General features: G+C 33.5%; 2 protein-coding genes across 3 annotated transcripts in view; one reads left to right on the top strand and one right to left on the bottom strand.

Annotated features, from left to right (window-relative positions):
- Positions 1–18,681, top strand: part of TyrRS (Tyrosyl-tRNA synthetase) — a 199,795-nt gene that overhangs the window by 50,557 nt on the left and 130,557 nt on the right. The gene's annotated exons all lie outside the window — the stretch shown is intronic.
- Positions 1–18,681, bottom strand: part of olf413 (DBH like monooxygenase olf413) — an 83,224-nt gene that overhangs the window by 47,233 nt on the left and 17,310 nt on the right. The gene's annotated exons all lie outside the window — the stretch shown is intronic.

The following is an 18,681-nucleotide window of genomic DNA, read 5'->3' as shown; positions in this document are numbered from 1 at the left end:
CAATTGCTTCGAAGGCGCTCGACGAATTAAATTAAAATGTCTAACGCCAGGTACTTCGGCTGTTTTCAAATTCAAATTAAATCTTCACTTTTAAGCTAGAAAAGAATTTTATTGTTTACAGATATGGCTCGTCTGTCACGTAATTATGAACGTTCAGTTTTTTCAGCATAATAAAGCTTTTCGGTTTTCGGTCGTCTTGGGTACCAGCAAGATTACTTTTATACACCTCAGTAAACATTTCAGTAAAATGAGCATCTAACCGAACTTAACGCAGGTAGTCGGCTATTGTTGGCGGAAAGCTCGAAAGCTCTAGAAAAGTAGAAACGTTTTTTCTTGTATAAGACGCATAATTGATAGGGTCATGGAATTCGTGGATTATTTTTTGACAAAGTGAAATAACGCGTGTCCGGTACACCGCACGATTTTTATACTCATGCGAAAAATGTATTATAAAAAAGTTGCGACTCCGACAAAAATATTTTACAAAGTAAATCTTAAAAAATAGCGCAACATGATGGTAATTGGCGAACACCCCTAAAAACTTGGAGACAGTAGAAGCATCTCAGGATGATGGATATGTCTCGTTTGTCTTGAATATTTCTCCAGCAATTCCTCGGCCATTATCTCGACTTGTTTTTATGCACAAGTCTTAAATCCTTACTTTGTATTACCGCGATCATCGAAATATCAGGTCGAGTTTTTCTCAAGACGTGCAATTATGGGTGTTATACTATTTAATTTGAGATTACTTAGTTTTTTCTGCGGCTGTCGCAAGAACAACAAAGCGTTATTTATTTTAAAGCAGCGAGTGACGATAAAAAGAGTATTAAGAAAACAGTTCGTTCCTGCTTTATTTACCCATTCTTGTCTGAAAAATGGGAACTCAACATGTTCTTTTGGTTTGCGTTTTAAGCACGATTGCTGGCCCAATTCCATACTATCGATCTTTAGATGTCATTCTACGGCACGTATATTTCCCTTAATCTTTCCAGTCACAGCTGCGTCACTATTTAGAAAATATAAACCCCAGCACTAAAGTGAAAATATAGCAACTTATTTGACGTGATAGATATTGGAGAAATTGTTCTTTAAATTTACATACTGCAGCTGTTGCAAGATTAAAGTGGAGATTGTTTATCGGACCTGTAAATCCGAAATTCCGGAAAGCAATCAGAAATAAACAAAACAAACAAATGTGAGATGCAGAATTGTTACGTTTCTTTGTGATTTGCAACCGCAACGTTAACACCTAAAATACAACAACCAGAAGATTTAATAATTATCTGTTATTATTAGAATTACATATATGGAGCTTTCCAGGTTAAGCGTTTCATTTCCAATTAACATTTGCTGGATACACCAAGAACTCCCGAATCCCCCTCGTCATTTCCTTCAGCGGCTTCGCTTATCAGGCTGGTGTCGTATAAATGAATGAATCAACACAATTTTCCGAACTTATCGTATATATGGAAGCAGTCGAGTTAATCGATGACTGCTGTGTGTTAGTGGTGGATCTCTTGGCGGTGAAAATCTCTTTTTGGCTGTGCGGCTTCCGGATCTAGTGGATCATCCCCGGTGAATCTGTCGTGGTTACGAACATAAATCATTCGAAACGCAGTCTTTTCTTCAAGTTGAAAGAAATTCGGCAGAAATTCTGTTTTACGACAACGGCGTCACGGCGGGATTGTCTATTATGAAATTTTAGATTTATTAACGTCCACTTAGAGCGTCTAACTTCACAATTACTGTTTTGAAATACAAAAGGAAATCACAAAACTACCGCCGACGGATCGGAAAATACATATTACGATTTTCATTTTTGCAACAATATAAACCAAACACTACAAACATACCGTTAACATTTCTACGTACGTGTAATTATCATCTTTCCTTTTTTCCAACAACTTTTAGATTTTATTGGCGTTTCAATCGATAACAAACTCTACCAAGTATCAGCCACTGCTTGTTTTTGTTTGTGAAATTTGTCATGCACTGTTTATAGTTGTGTTTTCATTTTGCCGGAAATCAACATGAAAACAATTTCCATTGAAAAATCAAATGAAAACAATTTTTTATTATCTAACTCCAACTCGTTGAAAGACTCTTTCAAAATAATAACATATCGGGCAAATGGGTAAAGAATGAAAATTTAAACTTAATTTCTATTAAAAATCAATGACTTCATGTTATGTTGTGTCATAATAACAATTCACGACAAATATTTTCCTCGCATGTCTACACCGTCGATCCATTTTGTTTATGTTGTGTCTATAATTTCAGAAACTAACAACGCCTCCATGAGATCATGTTATCAATTTATAATCACGTTAGGTGACGACGATGCTTATGAGTATCCATCATCCCGGGTGCTAATTTTATAAGTTTGCAAAATTAGCCAAGGAAATGATTTAAGACTAAACTTCTTTGAAAGTGAATAAAGAGTGGACATGTTTTACACTTAATCAAAGAAGTGAAGGCTACTGGGGATATCAATTATAGCGTGGTCGTTGTTATCGCTTTGACAATCTGAATGAAAAAATTGATTTAGATCAGACCATTCGAAAGTGACACCAAGGTGAAAATTATGTCGCCAGACGGAGGTCTGAAAGCGTTATAAAACGTCGTAATTTAAAACACACCTCCCCTTATTAAAAATAGATGTTATATACGATGTTATATCTGAAAACCACGATGAACCTGATTTGTTATAATTGGTTACACCTTGGCTTCTTTACATTTTGGATAATACTTAAAAACGTGAAGTTCTTTATTATCACGGGGTTATTGACAATGTTAATGTCAACGTTAGTCCATTCATTAAATTTTACTATAGGTATATTGTCAGTTGTAGCGATATGTTAGATTTAATAATATGTATTGGATTTTCATTATAACTTTCCACTTAGTTTGACATTTTGAAACCTTTGCTCCCTTCAGTTTAAGGTCAAATGTCCGATCATTACCCAGTAGGTTAAAATATGTAACTATTTATATGTCCACTTACTTAGATTGCCCTCTTTGCAAAAATTAAAATATTGGTAATAATTGCTCGGTAATTATATATGTCAGGACTGCTTCACTGTCAATGTTTCAAAAATTTAGTTTGGCGCATTTGATCTCGTTTAGGGACCGGAAAGTATTACATTGTTTGGAGTTTCATGTTTTAACAGTGAATGTCAGGTAAGACACATTAGAGGTCTCAATTCTTCCACAAGACATTTGGTGAGATACTCTTGAAAGAATGCTTGAAAGAGTCCTTTTCTACTTTGTCCAACTAACTTTGACAAGAAAAATGTTTAGTTGAAATTTGCAGTGGCACTAATTGAGGTAAATGTGAATCGATGTTATCAGAAACTTACTTACTCACATCATGATACATTGTCTGCAAATTTTAACGTGCACTAACTTTTCTAATTTGGGCATAACAATGAATCTTGTTATTGTGAATTCTCAATTTGTATCAAAAGTTAAATACTAATAGTTAAAAGTTTTAATTAGTCTTTTAAGAAAAATTAAATAATGAAGTACTTTTTGCAACTTATAGATTTTTAAAGAAAATTTAAATTAAAATGCAGTCGTCATCCCGTTTCAAAGAAAACGATCATTATCATTAAGAGAGTGTCTTGATGCATTATGAATGAATTACGAATATACAATGCTCGTTGTATAATTTTATAATTAAAATGTAAGCACCTATAAACAATAATCAAACATAGTTCTCTCGGAATACATTACTGTGAACCCTTGTAGGGTTGTATACTGAAACTTCCCCTTAAAGGTGTACGTGCTCAAGACCTCACCGGGATGTTTGACTCATATCCATATCGTTTCACTGAGAAGCGAACTCAAAGGAGACCTCTCACCTAAGCCATGTTGATTTTAACGAACTGTTATTTTAGGATTACTCTCAATTATTTACACAATAAATGGATAGGTACGACAAAAATTGCCTTAAACTTTGTGACTTTAAAACGAATCTCGTTCCTCGTCAAACAAAAGATCACAGGTAAGCCACGCTCATCAAAAATTCGAACGGTTCTCTTTTAAACCACACCGTTAATTTTTTATAAAGCAATAATGAATAATAATAGTGTGTGTAGATACGTACATTCTTACACTATAAATTCGGGAAAATGGAAAACATCGCCTAATTTTCAAAAAAAAGCACTAGGGATATAAATCGGTGAAATCGCTCGAAACAAATTTGAAACGGAAAAGAAATTGTGCGTGCGGGCGACCCTCAAAATATATGTAACAGCAAAAATGGTATAATGGTTAAAAGCGGAGATTGTTTTCTCGTTAGAGGCAGCATAAATCTTGTTAAAACCAACAAAAATAATCCAGCATGTTTAATCTAAATTAAAAATTCACGAAAATATGAGATAATATTTCTTGGGTTTTTTATTTGAACGTCATTTTTATGTGAACCTCTAATGGTCCTCGGTTGAGTTTTTTATTCAGTCGCGGTCTACTTTGTACCGACATCTCAAATTAATTCCTGTTAATAACGTTGGGACAATTTAAAATATTTGATAAAAGATAACAAAGTGAACGGTTCGGTAATTAGTGAAAGAATTCCAGAGGTAGCAAACGCATTCCTACTACCTGTCATATCTGTCTGAGTTCAGAGAGACATTGCCGGCTACCGACAACATTCTTTCCGTTTCACGAATTCAATTCAATCGACCCCGAAACGTTTTCTTTACTTGTATGGTCCTTCTTAAGCCGCCCCATGAATTGGATTAAACATCAATTGAAACAAATGTCAGACTTGGTTGCTTTTATGAGGAAACGTAAAGTCATACGGTAGAGGTAATCGCATTATCTTTAACAGAATAGATCCGTGTAGGCAACGGCCCAATTGGCCTGCCTTGATTTTTTTTATAAATTGATTGGAAATCCAGGTGCGGGTTCCAGATGAAGTTTGATAGAAAAATAAATTCGTTGGGAGACACAGACAATGCAAGCAGAAGCACCGTATTAGATGGTGAGGACGTGAAATAACCATCCTCAAGCTGCTTGACTTCGCATCATGTCACGCACTCGGTTCGGAATGGTCGGATTGTATCGATTCGACGAATGGATTGGCGGAATGTTTTTTCATTTTCAGCAATCGAAGGGAATTTTATTTGAACAGCACTCGAGAAAATCTCACGAACAAATTTGGAAACCATCATTAAAAACGAATTGTTGGTTTTAAGCTGAGCTGCAATTAACATCCGTGGGCATTAATTTAAGGGGATAATTAAGATCCTGTAACTTCTTACAAGGGTGACATTTTGTTTAAATTTATTCCTTTTGTACGGAAGTTAAGGTAACAATTTCTAACTAAGAATGTGAATTAATTTTGATTAATCGAGTCACCTTGGAAATGTCGGTGATTGAACTGCACCAATATTTGCACCGACGATTTTTAAATAACGTATTGTCATTAAAAATATGTACATTAAAAAAAAAACTACACGGACATTTATTTTATTAAATCGTAGTAAACTGTTACAGTAAATTTGTAAATGTAAATGGTCACAACTTTATTGCGAGTACAAATGAGCCCTTCGTCGAACTCCAATGACATTGCAACATGACCTGATTATTGTTTTTCCGTTATACCCAAATTGTTAAAGTCTAAATGCAATAGTTACTGTGGTTCTAGCTGAATGTGCTGTAGCACAGTCGACGATATTATCAGGAAAGTGATCGCGGTATTCGCTCCATAGATCTTGAACTCGGGAAATATCGCACCGCCCACTTTACGACCATTTCGAAAGTATGACTTAACCACAAAAGCTTTGTGCCCTAATGAAAATGCCATTTTTGAGAAGTTACACAAGTTACACCATTTTATACCGAGATTATTTTACAGAAACACAATAACAGCCAGAAAACTTAAACGGAAAGTAAGGTTAGGAAGCTGTTGACGTTCGTGTAAACATGTGCGGGGGCCTTGGAAATACGTATCGGGTGTTCATTTAAATTTCCGGTCAAAGTTGGCGGCCAAGAGTCGATTGTGAACGCAGCACTCGTGCAAAAACACAAACAACGGTAAGGTTTAAACAGCTGATATGTGAGCCGTAATCCGTAGTAGGTACGTTCACAATCGAATCTTCAACGCCAACTAACAACTTTGACCGGAAATTTAAATGAACACCCGATACCATTAATCTGGCGATAAAGTAAAGTAATTTTTTTTAACATACGTCGACAATTATAATTACAATAATCACGTTACTATTAACAACATTTTTATTTGTGGCTACTGTGAACTGTTTTTTAACTCCTGTTAGTGTTTACCTAAAAGCAAAATCAAATGTGTTTATTTAAAATAACTGTAAACTATTAATTGGGCAAATAAAACAAAATTAAAATTTGAACTGCTGATACATGTACATTGATTTTCTACCTTTTACAATGCCTTTATTTACTAACATTAATACTAACCGTTAAATTTTGCTGGCATGTTGATCAATTCTGATATATTCTTTCATAAATAAATAATAAATTGTTATTGTCATCTATCTATGATCTGTAAACTGTCTCTTAGTTACACACATTTAGGTGTAATATCATTTTTGTTTTTTATAGATATGTACAATATACAGGGTGGTCCCGATATAACCTGCCAAAAAAATTCTGGGTCATTAGAAGGATCTAACAAGTCCAAAAAACCCCCTTTCGTTAGGTCCAAAATAATGGGAATAAATTAACCCCTATCCACACCCATTCGACGCTGCTGACAACAAAAATACGTACCTACTCAGGAATTAATTGTTGGTGTTTGTAAGGATGACTGTATCTAAGCAACATAGGTACCTGTATCGTTTATGACAAATTTCAAATCTGACAAACTAAATCAAATTAATGACATTTATTGAAAACGCTGTAACTACGTGCGTTAATTCACCAGCTTATTTAGGTACAAAAGCTGATTTTGTAGACTGAGATGAATGAGTAATAAATAAAGTGGTGTTCCTCAATGTGTAAATAAATGTAGAGGTAGTGTGTGCAAAATTGTGGAAGAACTGTGTAATAAGAGTATCGTCGTAATTGTGGTTAAATAGCCAAACTAATGTATTGAATAAATTTATTTATACTTTACATATTCGTACTTTCAACTCTAACTGAGAATATCTACTAACTAATGAAAGGTAAACTAGACTAGAAACATTATTTGCCTTCCGTTGGCATTTAAGCACATTTGAGTACGCTGGTACCAATTTTCATAAACAGAATTCAGCATTTCTGGGTTTTTACGAATCTGGTTCGCGGCGTCTGTTACGCGTTTCTGGAGTTGGCTTTTTGTATTTATTTCAACTTCGTATACCAAATCTTTCGTGTGACCTCAAAAATTAAAATCCAGAGGGGTTAAATGGAGGATCGGGGACGCCATCCTATTGGAATCAGTCAGAACCAACCTCACATAAATGCAGATGTAGCTCCACAAAAGTACAACGAGACGGAAGGACTCCTTCAGGAAAACGCTCGCTGTATGGTAGCCTTGCCGGTCTTGAATTACCACGTGTTTCGCCATAGAGTAAATGCAAATCGGCCTATTCTTGTTTCGTGAATTTCGTAACTTTTTGAAGGATTCGCAAATTTAAAATTAAACTTGACAAATGTCATAGGTGTTGCAGGTATTGTTGCTAAAAAAATCGCAGCTAAGTAACCAGAATTACCTTTTTAAAACCGATTAACTCATTAGCGTACAGCAAATTTTGACCAAATTTTCTATTATTTTTATCTCGAAAACGAAAAGACTTTTATTAGAAACTTTTTTTGTGTATGAGTTCTACTCATCGTCACCTATTACTGGATTTCTTCTGGCAGGTTATATCGGGACCACCCTGTATAACTCACTGTCAACGATCACAAGATTGTTGTGGAGAAGTTTTTTGCTTAAAATTTTAGGAAAGTTACATAAAAGTAGGCAACAGATAAACTAAAACAACGTGCAGTTTGAATATAAAGTGAGACAAAGTGATTATGACCTTCGTAACAAACTTTAGATCTTCAATTATTATTCAACCCTATAACTTATTGTTAGTTGAGTAGTCCTAAATTGTGGAAACAAACTGTTTTCCATCTAATTAACCTTAGCAAAACCCGTAAGTGAACAGCTTAACACAATGAAAACTAGTTATGTAGTAGATATATTCACAACTGGCGTTTCACACATTAACTAACCTTCAAAAACAACTTTGAGCAAATATATATTTTTTTGAATATTAAAAAATATCTAAAACGAGCTTTAAATAGACCCCATAATACAAAATACGAATATACTTATACTATAGTTCTATAAAAATGTTGTTTTTCATTTTACTAAAATTGACTTTCTCCTTGAAAAAATTGTATCTACCTACTTGTATTTTACATCTTTTTAGTCCTGCACAAATACATAAAGGGTGCTTTTTTTAAATTTGGCGTTGAAGAGTAAATTGTTAATGAACCACTCGTCTTAAAAACAATGATTTTTCAAACTGCAGATTAAAAACACGCAAAAAGTAAGGTTAGATTTAAGCAGCTGATCATAGTTGTAATCCGGTGGTGCGTTCACAATGGACTCTTCAATGCCCACTTCGACGCCAATTTTAAAAGAACACCCCTTACATAATTAATACCTACCCTTAATCTTAATACATTATCATTGTTGCAGAAAGTATTTATGTACATTATTTATTTATAAAGAATATGAAATGCGTCAAAATTGTCATTGTTAAGAATTAAATAAAATAGATATTAAAAAAATAATTAATGCTGAACGTTTTCCAGTGCCGTATTAACGTTTTTAATAGAATTTATCATGATGAACGAGAATTTTCATTTAGTGATAAAAAACTGTTTTGGGGGATATAGTGAAAGTAGGTTTTATCTCCACGCTTATTATGATTAATGACACTTTGTGCGGTCGATTAATTTTCGATTTACCTTTCGAAATTGGAAGAATCGAGACAGCAAGTTAAAAGAGACGTTCAATAATCAATAATAAAGCGGAAACGTGTTTGTTGTCCTGACAGATTTCGGTATGGAATAGATGATTACCTATCATTTACACTAAAGGAAATAAAAGAAACACATTCTGTCGGGAAGGATAACTTGGAAGTTTATTTTACACAACCAACAATTAAGGAAACTTGAAACCAAGACGAGTCAAGTTAGGTCAAAAGTTGCTTGCAAAAACTAGGTTTAGTTGAAATAGCAGATTCACTGATTTGGAATTCGTGTGCTCGCTTTATAGATACAGGAGATACAATAACAATGAATAAGTGATTTGTAATCGGCCGTATATTACTTTCTACACCATTAAGCTGATTATTGTTATCGTACTAACGAACTGATTATTTTGTGAAACTACCAAATCATGTTCGCTTCAATTATAACGCATTGCGAATATTCCACCAACTCAGATATTCCCAGCGTGAAAGTTACTCTGTCACATTTCACTCCGCCTTGTCATGTTATTATTGCATTTAATTAAAAAAACTGCGTGAACTTTGTTCAAGTACAGATCGGCGTACATGACACATTCTTAAACCATATGCTTTATTTACATATTATTTACAGGCCCTGTTAATTATCTAGAAACCGTTAGGGCATCTTTAAAAATTATTATCTTGTGATCCAGATCAAAATCGATTGGAATAGGTGGCGAAAATTGAACAAAATCTAGTAATTACTTATTTCCGATTGTTCCGACGGGAAAAATATGCCTCCTTTGTACAGAGGGAGAAAGATGGAACCACCAAAAAAACAAGGACATGAAAGAGATAAAATAGTTATTTACGAACCAAGTGCGGGAAGACGATGTTCCCGCATGAGCGCATTTTTTAAAGCACGAGCGACGAAGGAGCGAGTGCCTTTAATTAATTCGCGAATGAACGGAAGATGTCTTCACGCAAGTGGTTCGTACAATATTTTTTGTACGAAAATTAAATTAAATTTTTTTGTTTTAATACATTAAACATAAACGAACATAAAACCAAGTAGGCAGTGATCTTTGGTTATTGGAAACAATTGCTTCACTTGATATTTCAATTTTTGCAATAATTTGTGAATTTTGTAGGAACAATTTTCAACGATTATAAATCTTTCCGTAATTTTTTAATGGAGGAAAACGCAGGGGAAGTTGTATTTTATGAACTAAATTTTATTATTATCAAGACAGATTTTTTTTTGAAAGCCTCAAAGCGCCAGTGTTTTTTGCAACTTTTACATTTGAGTCGACCGGGAAGCACTCGTTTCGGAGCGAGCGTTGGATGTTGGAAGAGTTGCTTTCAAGGATATGAGTACAAAAAGTAAATTTTGTCTTATACAAATTTGAAAGAAATTACGTGACCAAAAAATACGGAAGATGGCAATTTTTTTCTTTGAATGTAAATGATAACATTTGGGGAATGAATAGTTACCCAGCAACAAATATAACACACGTGATATATGTTTATCCATTCCTCCGCATTATAATCATCATATTGTTACCACTTCTTTGTAGGATAAAATTTATCCAATTTTGTTCGGATATCATTTACACTCAAACAGTTATCGTATTTTAGCTTTTTATTTAATCTAGCTTAAACATCGTGTTAAATTGATCTTGTAAGCTGCAACCTGATTTTGGTTCGGTTAATGGCTCCCTTTTCGCATACTTGAAATTACAAAAGTTTTCAAGCGTTAAGAACTTTTGATTAGAAGAGAATATGTCCGATCCCTTACTCAACTGGACTTTCGAACTACTTGCACATTTAACCCCTATTTGTTAGCATGACAGCCAACCTTCACAAGATTGGAAGTTCGGGTGAGATTGTTGGTAACATAAAGGTATTATTAAAACTAGTGAGTTTCAATGATCGTTCCACAACTTCTCTACTTTGCGGCATATGAATTCTAATCAAGTGGAGGAGATGCCGACGTGTCTCTAGGGAGCCGTTACGCGAACGCAGTTCGGCGAATCTCATGTTGATCAACACGTAATTTTGATATTAATTTTAATCGTCAGGAAGAAATAGATGATCGTTAATGTTACTTCAAAAAGGAAGCGCACTACATGAGCACTCCTGCTCACTCACTTATTGAGGTGGATACTGGCTTCTCGGGTTTATCAAGGACATTAATCCAAATGGAATTTTTATTGCATTCTGCCAAACCGAAAAATGTTTTGGAATACACTAACTTGCCAAAATTAAACTTCCCATGTAGCTAAATATGTACTACTTACTAAATCATCTTAAAACATAAACACCTACGACAACTAAGCAATATGCATTTTATACAGGGTTAGTCACGAACTCACGAGAGACTTCCGATGAAAATTTCGTTATTTATGCAACCAAAACTACAATTTCCAATGGTTTCTAGTTCCCTAAATTTATAAAAAGTAATACTTAAATCAACGATTTGCTAAATATAATATGGTTTTAATCAATCTGTGAGCAACAATTTTTTGGTAAATACATACTGCGTAATTTTTATTTTGACACGAATCACAATCATAATGATGGTAACAATTGAAATGAAATAAATGGAAAGCGACACATCATCGGAGGGATACACTAATTGATTTATCACATGTCATTTTGTGAGGACGATTTTGCGACCACAAACGGCATGCAAGAGAAATCAAAATTAAATGCCAGCCATAACTAAAGCTAACAAATGCGAATGATGACCACTACGTTATTGAGTGTTATCAGAACATATAAAAAATTAATTCCTATTTTTATTGTAATTATTATAAGAAGAAGAATCCAGATACAATGCGTAAAGGGTATAAATGAATGTTTCTGCTTGACCAAAACGAGTATCACTATTTTAATTATTGAAATAAAGCCCAGTTTCCAACTAATTCAATTCGAATTTACCATAGGTTGTGATCCCTCTTTAAACATATTGTTCTGCCTACAATAAAGGAAATCCTTCTAGCACTACATGAGATACAAATCACAGGTTCTTAAAACTTTATTAGAAAAATAAGGCCTCATTGCTGCTATAACTGCAACAATGTGACGACGATCAATACATCAACAATTTTTATCTTCTCTTTTTGTATGAAAAATAATTGAGTTAATTCGGTGGAATGTATGTAAAATAATGAGAGTAACTTATTGCTAAACACGTTCTTGAAACGAAATACCAAGAACATTGCAATTATTAAACTAGAATTAAATTATCGATATTATTTATTAGAGAACGTATAAAAAGACTTTTTTTCCATATACATATGTAACTTCTGTTCTTGCAGAGTACATTATTCCTCTCTTCATGTTGTACTATACTTTTAAGTAAAGCGATTCAGCTCCCTATTTTTGAATTAGCAAAAATCAACGAATTTTCCTGAAACACATCCTTTGAAACATTTGCCATGTTTTCCTTTTTGCCAACTGAAAAAAGTAACAATCTTCGGTGACGGTGGCTTAGTTTTAAAAATAGAAAAATAATTTTAAAATGCCAGTATCACCTGTAGTTTCTTAGGATATTGTAGGCTTGGATGTCATTTTATTGGTCTGACACAAGCTTACAAGGTAAAAAACTACAGCGGCATCTCCATGGATTGACTCATGTACCTACTCGTATCTCCTTGAGTTTTCAGAAATTGACAGAAGTCTTTTTTTAACGTCCTACTACCTAATTTTTCTTCCTGAACTGCCGAAGGAATTTTCATAAACAACCTGACTTTTTGTGAAAATCACAACACTGTTGTTTTTGAACAGATATTGATAGCATTTTTTTCATTTTCAGCTATCTCTCTTCTAATGCTTTTTTCGTGACTTTATTTTTACCGTTGCCTCCGTAACGACTTTCATTTGGTTTTCTTGGTGGAGTTTTCAACTTTTCAATAGATTCATTTCACAAACCAAATTGTTTGATTTTTTTATTCTTTCATGACGGAATAGGAAGAAAGATAATTTTGATGTTCTCTTTTTGTCAAAAATTTAATAACAATTTGATGTTTAGTTTTAAATATTTTCAAAATTTGCTCTCACTGTTGTCATATCTCGATAACAAGTCAACTGATTTCAGTCAAAATTTCATTTGATGAATGAAAACTGTCAGTCCTTATATTGTGTCATATGAATAAAACAAACTTAAAACAAATAGTAATCCATTCATTCAGAACAGATACAACCATCTGCAAGAAAAAAACAGAAAATTTAATAGTTTTTCAAATGTTATGAAAAAGTTTTGTATTACGCCGCGATTTATCAGACAGGTATGTAATTCATTTGTCACAGTGTTACCTAGTAAACCTATTATTTTTTTAATAACAAATTTTCCGTATTTTACTAGGTACAAAAATGCAGAATCTACACTTTTAAGATATGTTTCATTTTCAATAACTAATTATTATTATGTTTAAATGTTTTATGGATACTTTGTATATGATTTTATGTTTAATATACATATATTTTTATATGCCTTGACCGTTTACCCTTACAAACAGAATTCATAAGCAATACATCTTGCTGACAATTCAATTTCACAATATGTTGCGACCATTCTGGAGCAATATATTGTTCAGTTTCTCCCTTTATATGAGTAAAAATTTCTTATTGATATAAGATTTTCAATATTTGAAAGTACATACTGTAAGAGTGAACATCTACAGTTATACATTGTAAATTACATTTTCGCTTTATTTATCAAAATTGCGAGTACATCACCACAAATGAAGTATGTACCTGCCTTGGCCTGAAATAAAAAAATTAATACTACTAATAGGTGATAATAATCTTTGGTGGAGTAAAATATCGCTCGGCGGCTGTAACAGCGACATAAGTTAAAAAAGACCATTTTGGAATTACTAGAAATCCCGGCATGGCAAACGACTTCTTCCGAGCAGTAACGCTGGCATACATATCTCAATCTTTAATATTAACTCGTAGAAGAAGTTGCTATTCTCTACTATGCTTCGATTACAATGAAACTTGCATGTCTCAAAAAGTAATTTATCGAGTTATGCCGAGGAATATATTTTATCAAATTTAAGTCAACGGGAAATTTGGCTATTTCAAGTGGAATATCGCACCCAGAAACTACCTGGTTTTTCTACAAATTACATTTTCAATATTCAAGCAAGTAATACAATTTATAAAAGCAACTTCACTTGCACTGGTGGTATTTGCTACTTCACTACTGATATACAAGAGTTCTGCACCAGATGTTAATGAATCAACTATTAAAAACTATGTGGGTTAGGGCCGGTTGCACCAACGTGAGTTAAATTTAACTAGAGATTAAAATATACGAAAACATTGTTTATAACAATAGGTAACTAAAGTAACGAAGCATTTTAACCTACAGTTAACGTTAACTGCCGTTGGTGCAACCGGCCCCTAGACCAAGAATAAATACATTTATAGTAATTTCCATAACATATTAAATACTTGACATGCGATAACGAACGATTAAAACAATCACGCCAAATGAGTTCGCTTTAATTTAAACAGCAAAAGCTTCTGACTTATCGATTGATGGCCATTATTGCTGAAATGTTTTATAATATCGGTGGTGGCGTACATTTTCATAAATTATTAATACACTTAAGAAAACGAATGGTATAAGAGAAATTCGTAATGACGTGAACGTAAGATATAAAATATTAAATCGCTTCAAGGGAAAACTTGACGGTTTTCCCCGGTTATGTAATAGCAGTGGCAGTGGTCTTTTTCCTCCGTTGCGTATGACAGTGACATACCGTATTGTCTGAGTACAGGAAGAAAAATTATCCTCAAACGAATCCACAACAAAGAAACGTTATAATAGATTTGTGTAGCTCGTAAGTCGATCCTTAAAACTGCGTATTAAAAGGAATTTTCTCAGTTTTATTAGACGATATCTGCATAAAACGGTAACAAAATTTACTCAACGCCAATAACTTTCCTGCAATTATCTAAAAGGAAACCGCATTAAGTAGCATCAGAATCGATAACACTGATAACAAGCTGGAATTTTCTACAAGGTTGTAAAAAATTTATGGTTGTAATTGGACGTAAATTCATTCATTTATTAGAATGGCGCAAGGTGCTCGCTAGACTTTTAGCAATTTCGCAAGCTATTACCGTATGTTCCGGGTGCCATTTTTAAGGGCAATACTCCTCAATGACCGCTCAGGGAGAGCCATCAACGACCTCCACGGGTGCAAAACGTTTCGTCCTAATTTTAGACATAAACTCGCTCGGAAAAAGTATCGATTGGTTGGAATGAGAGTTTACAAAGACAATTAATTTTAACAGAGAACGGAAAAACTTTGGCACAAATTAAGCAAACAAATTATACATTTGTACATATCAAGGAGTGACGTTTTTCTTGATTAATATCAATCCAACCCAAAGATTTGGGATCCGTTAAATGCTTCTAAAATAATTTACTTGTGTTGCATGAAGTAAACTTTGGTTATTAGTGTATCCCTGTATAATGATTATGCTGAACTGTAATGCGGTGTAGGAGTGTTTTCAAAGGTAAAAGCCTGCGGGTATCAAAGTTGCTTCACAAAATGACAGTTGAACACGCTATTAGACCACTAAATAAACTTTTGGAGAAACTACTTTGTATTCCGTTCCTTAAATTGGGACTGATCCATGTTGTGGTTCTAAACAGATAAATTTAACAAGTGTTGATTTGTTAAAAGGATAATCGAAATTTAATTATTCGAAAAAATTAATACAAATATGACACAAACAGAAGACGTTTTTTAGATATCACACAATTAATAGATTCGACTGAAAATCTAATCACACAATAAACTTCCCAGTTAACATCTCGTTCCAAGGTAACTCAATCCTGCAACGTTTACAATGTAATAAAAACCGATCCGCTAAGTAAAGTTAGAAATTACACCTGCCAGTTGTTAACTTTATACTTAATAAATGAATTTCTTCGGAATTTCGCCCAAAAAATAGAAACGTGCACTAATGTCACATCACATTTCATTAATCAACATGAAAGGTAATTTAAAACTAATGATGGTATATAATTATTTCGTCAAGAAGTAACCATAAAAAATAGTTTTTTTTCCTTCAAAAATGACAGTTATACAATGCTATAATTTTGTTGAAAACTGAAACATCAAATGATTAATTATATGATGAAAGCACATTCTCCACTAGAACAACTTTTGAAAACGATGTAGCAAAATAAGTTTTAGCATATAAATACTTTATTATAAGAAAAGGTGTTTCTAAATTATTCAACATTTGGTTCATAATAAATGATATCTAAACTGAAATTATCAAATTTCTCTTCTCAAGGTGTTCTAAACATCACCAATAACAGCGGGCCCAACATTTACAGAAAAGGATTTAGATAATTATTTTTGGTGTAAAAACGATGAAGAAAATTTCGTAGCTGTGAGAATGGTTGCGTTTAACCAAAAACAATTTACATTAATGACTTTTAATTTGTCCGTAAAGAAGCGGTGAATTCTAAAGCATTAAAATATTCAAGACAAAGATGGATTCCTGTCGGTGCCTAATTATGCAAGGTGGCAAGGAAATGACCGTTAAAACCACCGAAGTTTCCCATCGACTCCCCTGGGGCTCCGAGTGGGGCCAACGACAGTTCCTGTTGGGCCCACAAATAGGCGGAGCCTAGATTCTTAGATTTTTAACTATCAAAACACATGAATATTAATGTATCACCATTGTTCGAATACTGGAACAAATTACGAAAGAAGCCATCATTACTATCATTTGAATATTTTCGTGATGCTTCTATCTCACATTCACACAGTCACTACTTTACTTCGTATTATCTCCCTCTTTTGGAAGTTTACCTATGCAGAGGTGGTACTAATTCACCAATAAGTCCATATGAACAAGTCAAATCAAATAATCTTTTATTTAACACTGAGAAAATAATGTTAATTGATGTTCAGAAGTTAAGATAAGCGTAGGGACATACACCACTTATCTCTTCACATTGGATGTTGTTTTAACAGTTTTATAACGAATTTGTGAAACGATCTAGAAATCGACACAAGCTTAATCGGATTAATCTTCCATGAGTAACATCAAAGGCTTTTTCAATATTCACATGTAGGTTTTCGGGCAATGCTTTTAAATTTTGTTTAATCATGAGCTAATGAAATGGCCGCCGTGTAATCTGTTCTCAAAGTTGAGGCATTATTTAATGGAGGATTAAAGTGCACTTATCATTATTACTATTGCACATGTAGCCACAAACCAAAACAATGTGTTGTTTATAGTAACGTTAATAAAATCGATAGTGTTTCGTATACCTACATGCACCCGTGATACTAAGTATGTAGGTAAAATATACCTGCACAACGCATTTTAAATTTTCTCACAACAAAAACTTTAAAAAAACCTGGTTTAATTTCATTTTTTAACCGTATCCAAAATTATTGGAAATGCTTAAATAGTTAAAAACTGGAACGACTGCAGTATTGTGGTTTTCTGGGACAATGGAAAGACGATTTGCTGAATACAAACCTCATTGCGCATTCGATGAATGTCGCCTATTAAATAATGTATTACCTATAAATACTCTTTAATTTTTTGCAAGATATGAATTTAAATGTCATAAATTCCTGGACTGGAACTAATATACATAATACAGCGGCTGTAATATATAACGGAGCTGATAACTTTTTGTTCTATAAATCAAACCAAGAAGGAGCCGCGAAAATTGAACCTATTTCTAAAATCCCTAAAAACAACCACGATACCGCTACACTACACAAAACATTTTAATTTTTTGTCATCCCTGCTATTTTATGTACAAAATGCGGCAACGCTCCAACAATTGTGATTAAATTAATATGCACACCCCTGGAAATCGGGGAGAAACATGTACAAAAGTTCGATGGTAATTGGATTATCGGTAAAAAAAATCAAATTACAAGCTTTAACACAATAATATTCGTTTACGGTTTTATCTGGTCGTACCTACATATCAAATGAAATTCAATACCCATTTTGATTAAATTAAGTTGTAATATATCAGAGCTTTGTGGTTGGCAAATATGTTTGATTAAAACATGAAAATGTTAATGTAAATGGCCTGAACGAGGGTGGTGATTTTGCCGGCAGATGAGGTTTAAAAAAGAAATCGAGATTAATTAATAATTATTTGTCTACCAAGTCCAAAAAGTGTCTAGAGTCTGAGCTTTCTGGCCAAGGCGCAGCCGAGGCTTGAAAACAGGCGAGGACAAAAGGCACTTTTTGGCAAAGGTGCACATTAAATTTTTTAGGCGATTGCACCAACTACAAAGCAAAAGGCAAAAGACTAGAAATTTACTATTTGCAATACAATTATGTACATACTTATTTACATAATTTATGGTAACAGGACAATTATCGGTTTTGTCGGTTTCGTTGCTAACTTACTTAACAGAAACAACAGACAGCGCCACGGTCAGCATCCGAAAAAGAGTTACTTTTCGTCCGGTTGTGAGTACGTAAAATTACCGTTTTCATTAAGCGTACCTAAAAAACTTGTTTTTAATTATCTATGGCTGCATTTATATGTATGTATGTTATTCGGAAGTAAAGTAAGTATGGAAAGATTACGGGTGTTGTTAACTAGGTACTTATTTTCTTCTTATTATATTTAATACAGTAGCTTATTTTTTTTATTTGATAATTTAACAGGAGGCTTCCCTAATTTATCAAATGACAACAAATTCGATGAGTTACCGATTTTTATTGAATTTAAAATTAAGTAAAATGA

The sequence above is a fragment of the Tenebrio molitor genome, chromosome 5, assembly GCF_963966145.1.
Source record: "Tenebrio molitor chromosome 5, icTenMoli1.1, whole genome shotgun sequence".
Classification (NCBI taxonomy): domain Eukaryota; kingdom Metazoa; phylum Arthropoda; class Insecta; order Coleoptera; family Tenebrionidae; genus Tenebrio; species Tenebrio molitor.
Note: the sequence above shows the minus strand (reverse complement) of the source record. Positions and strands in the feature narration are given on the sequence as shown.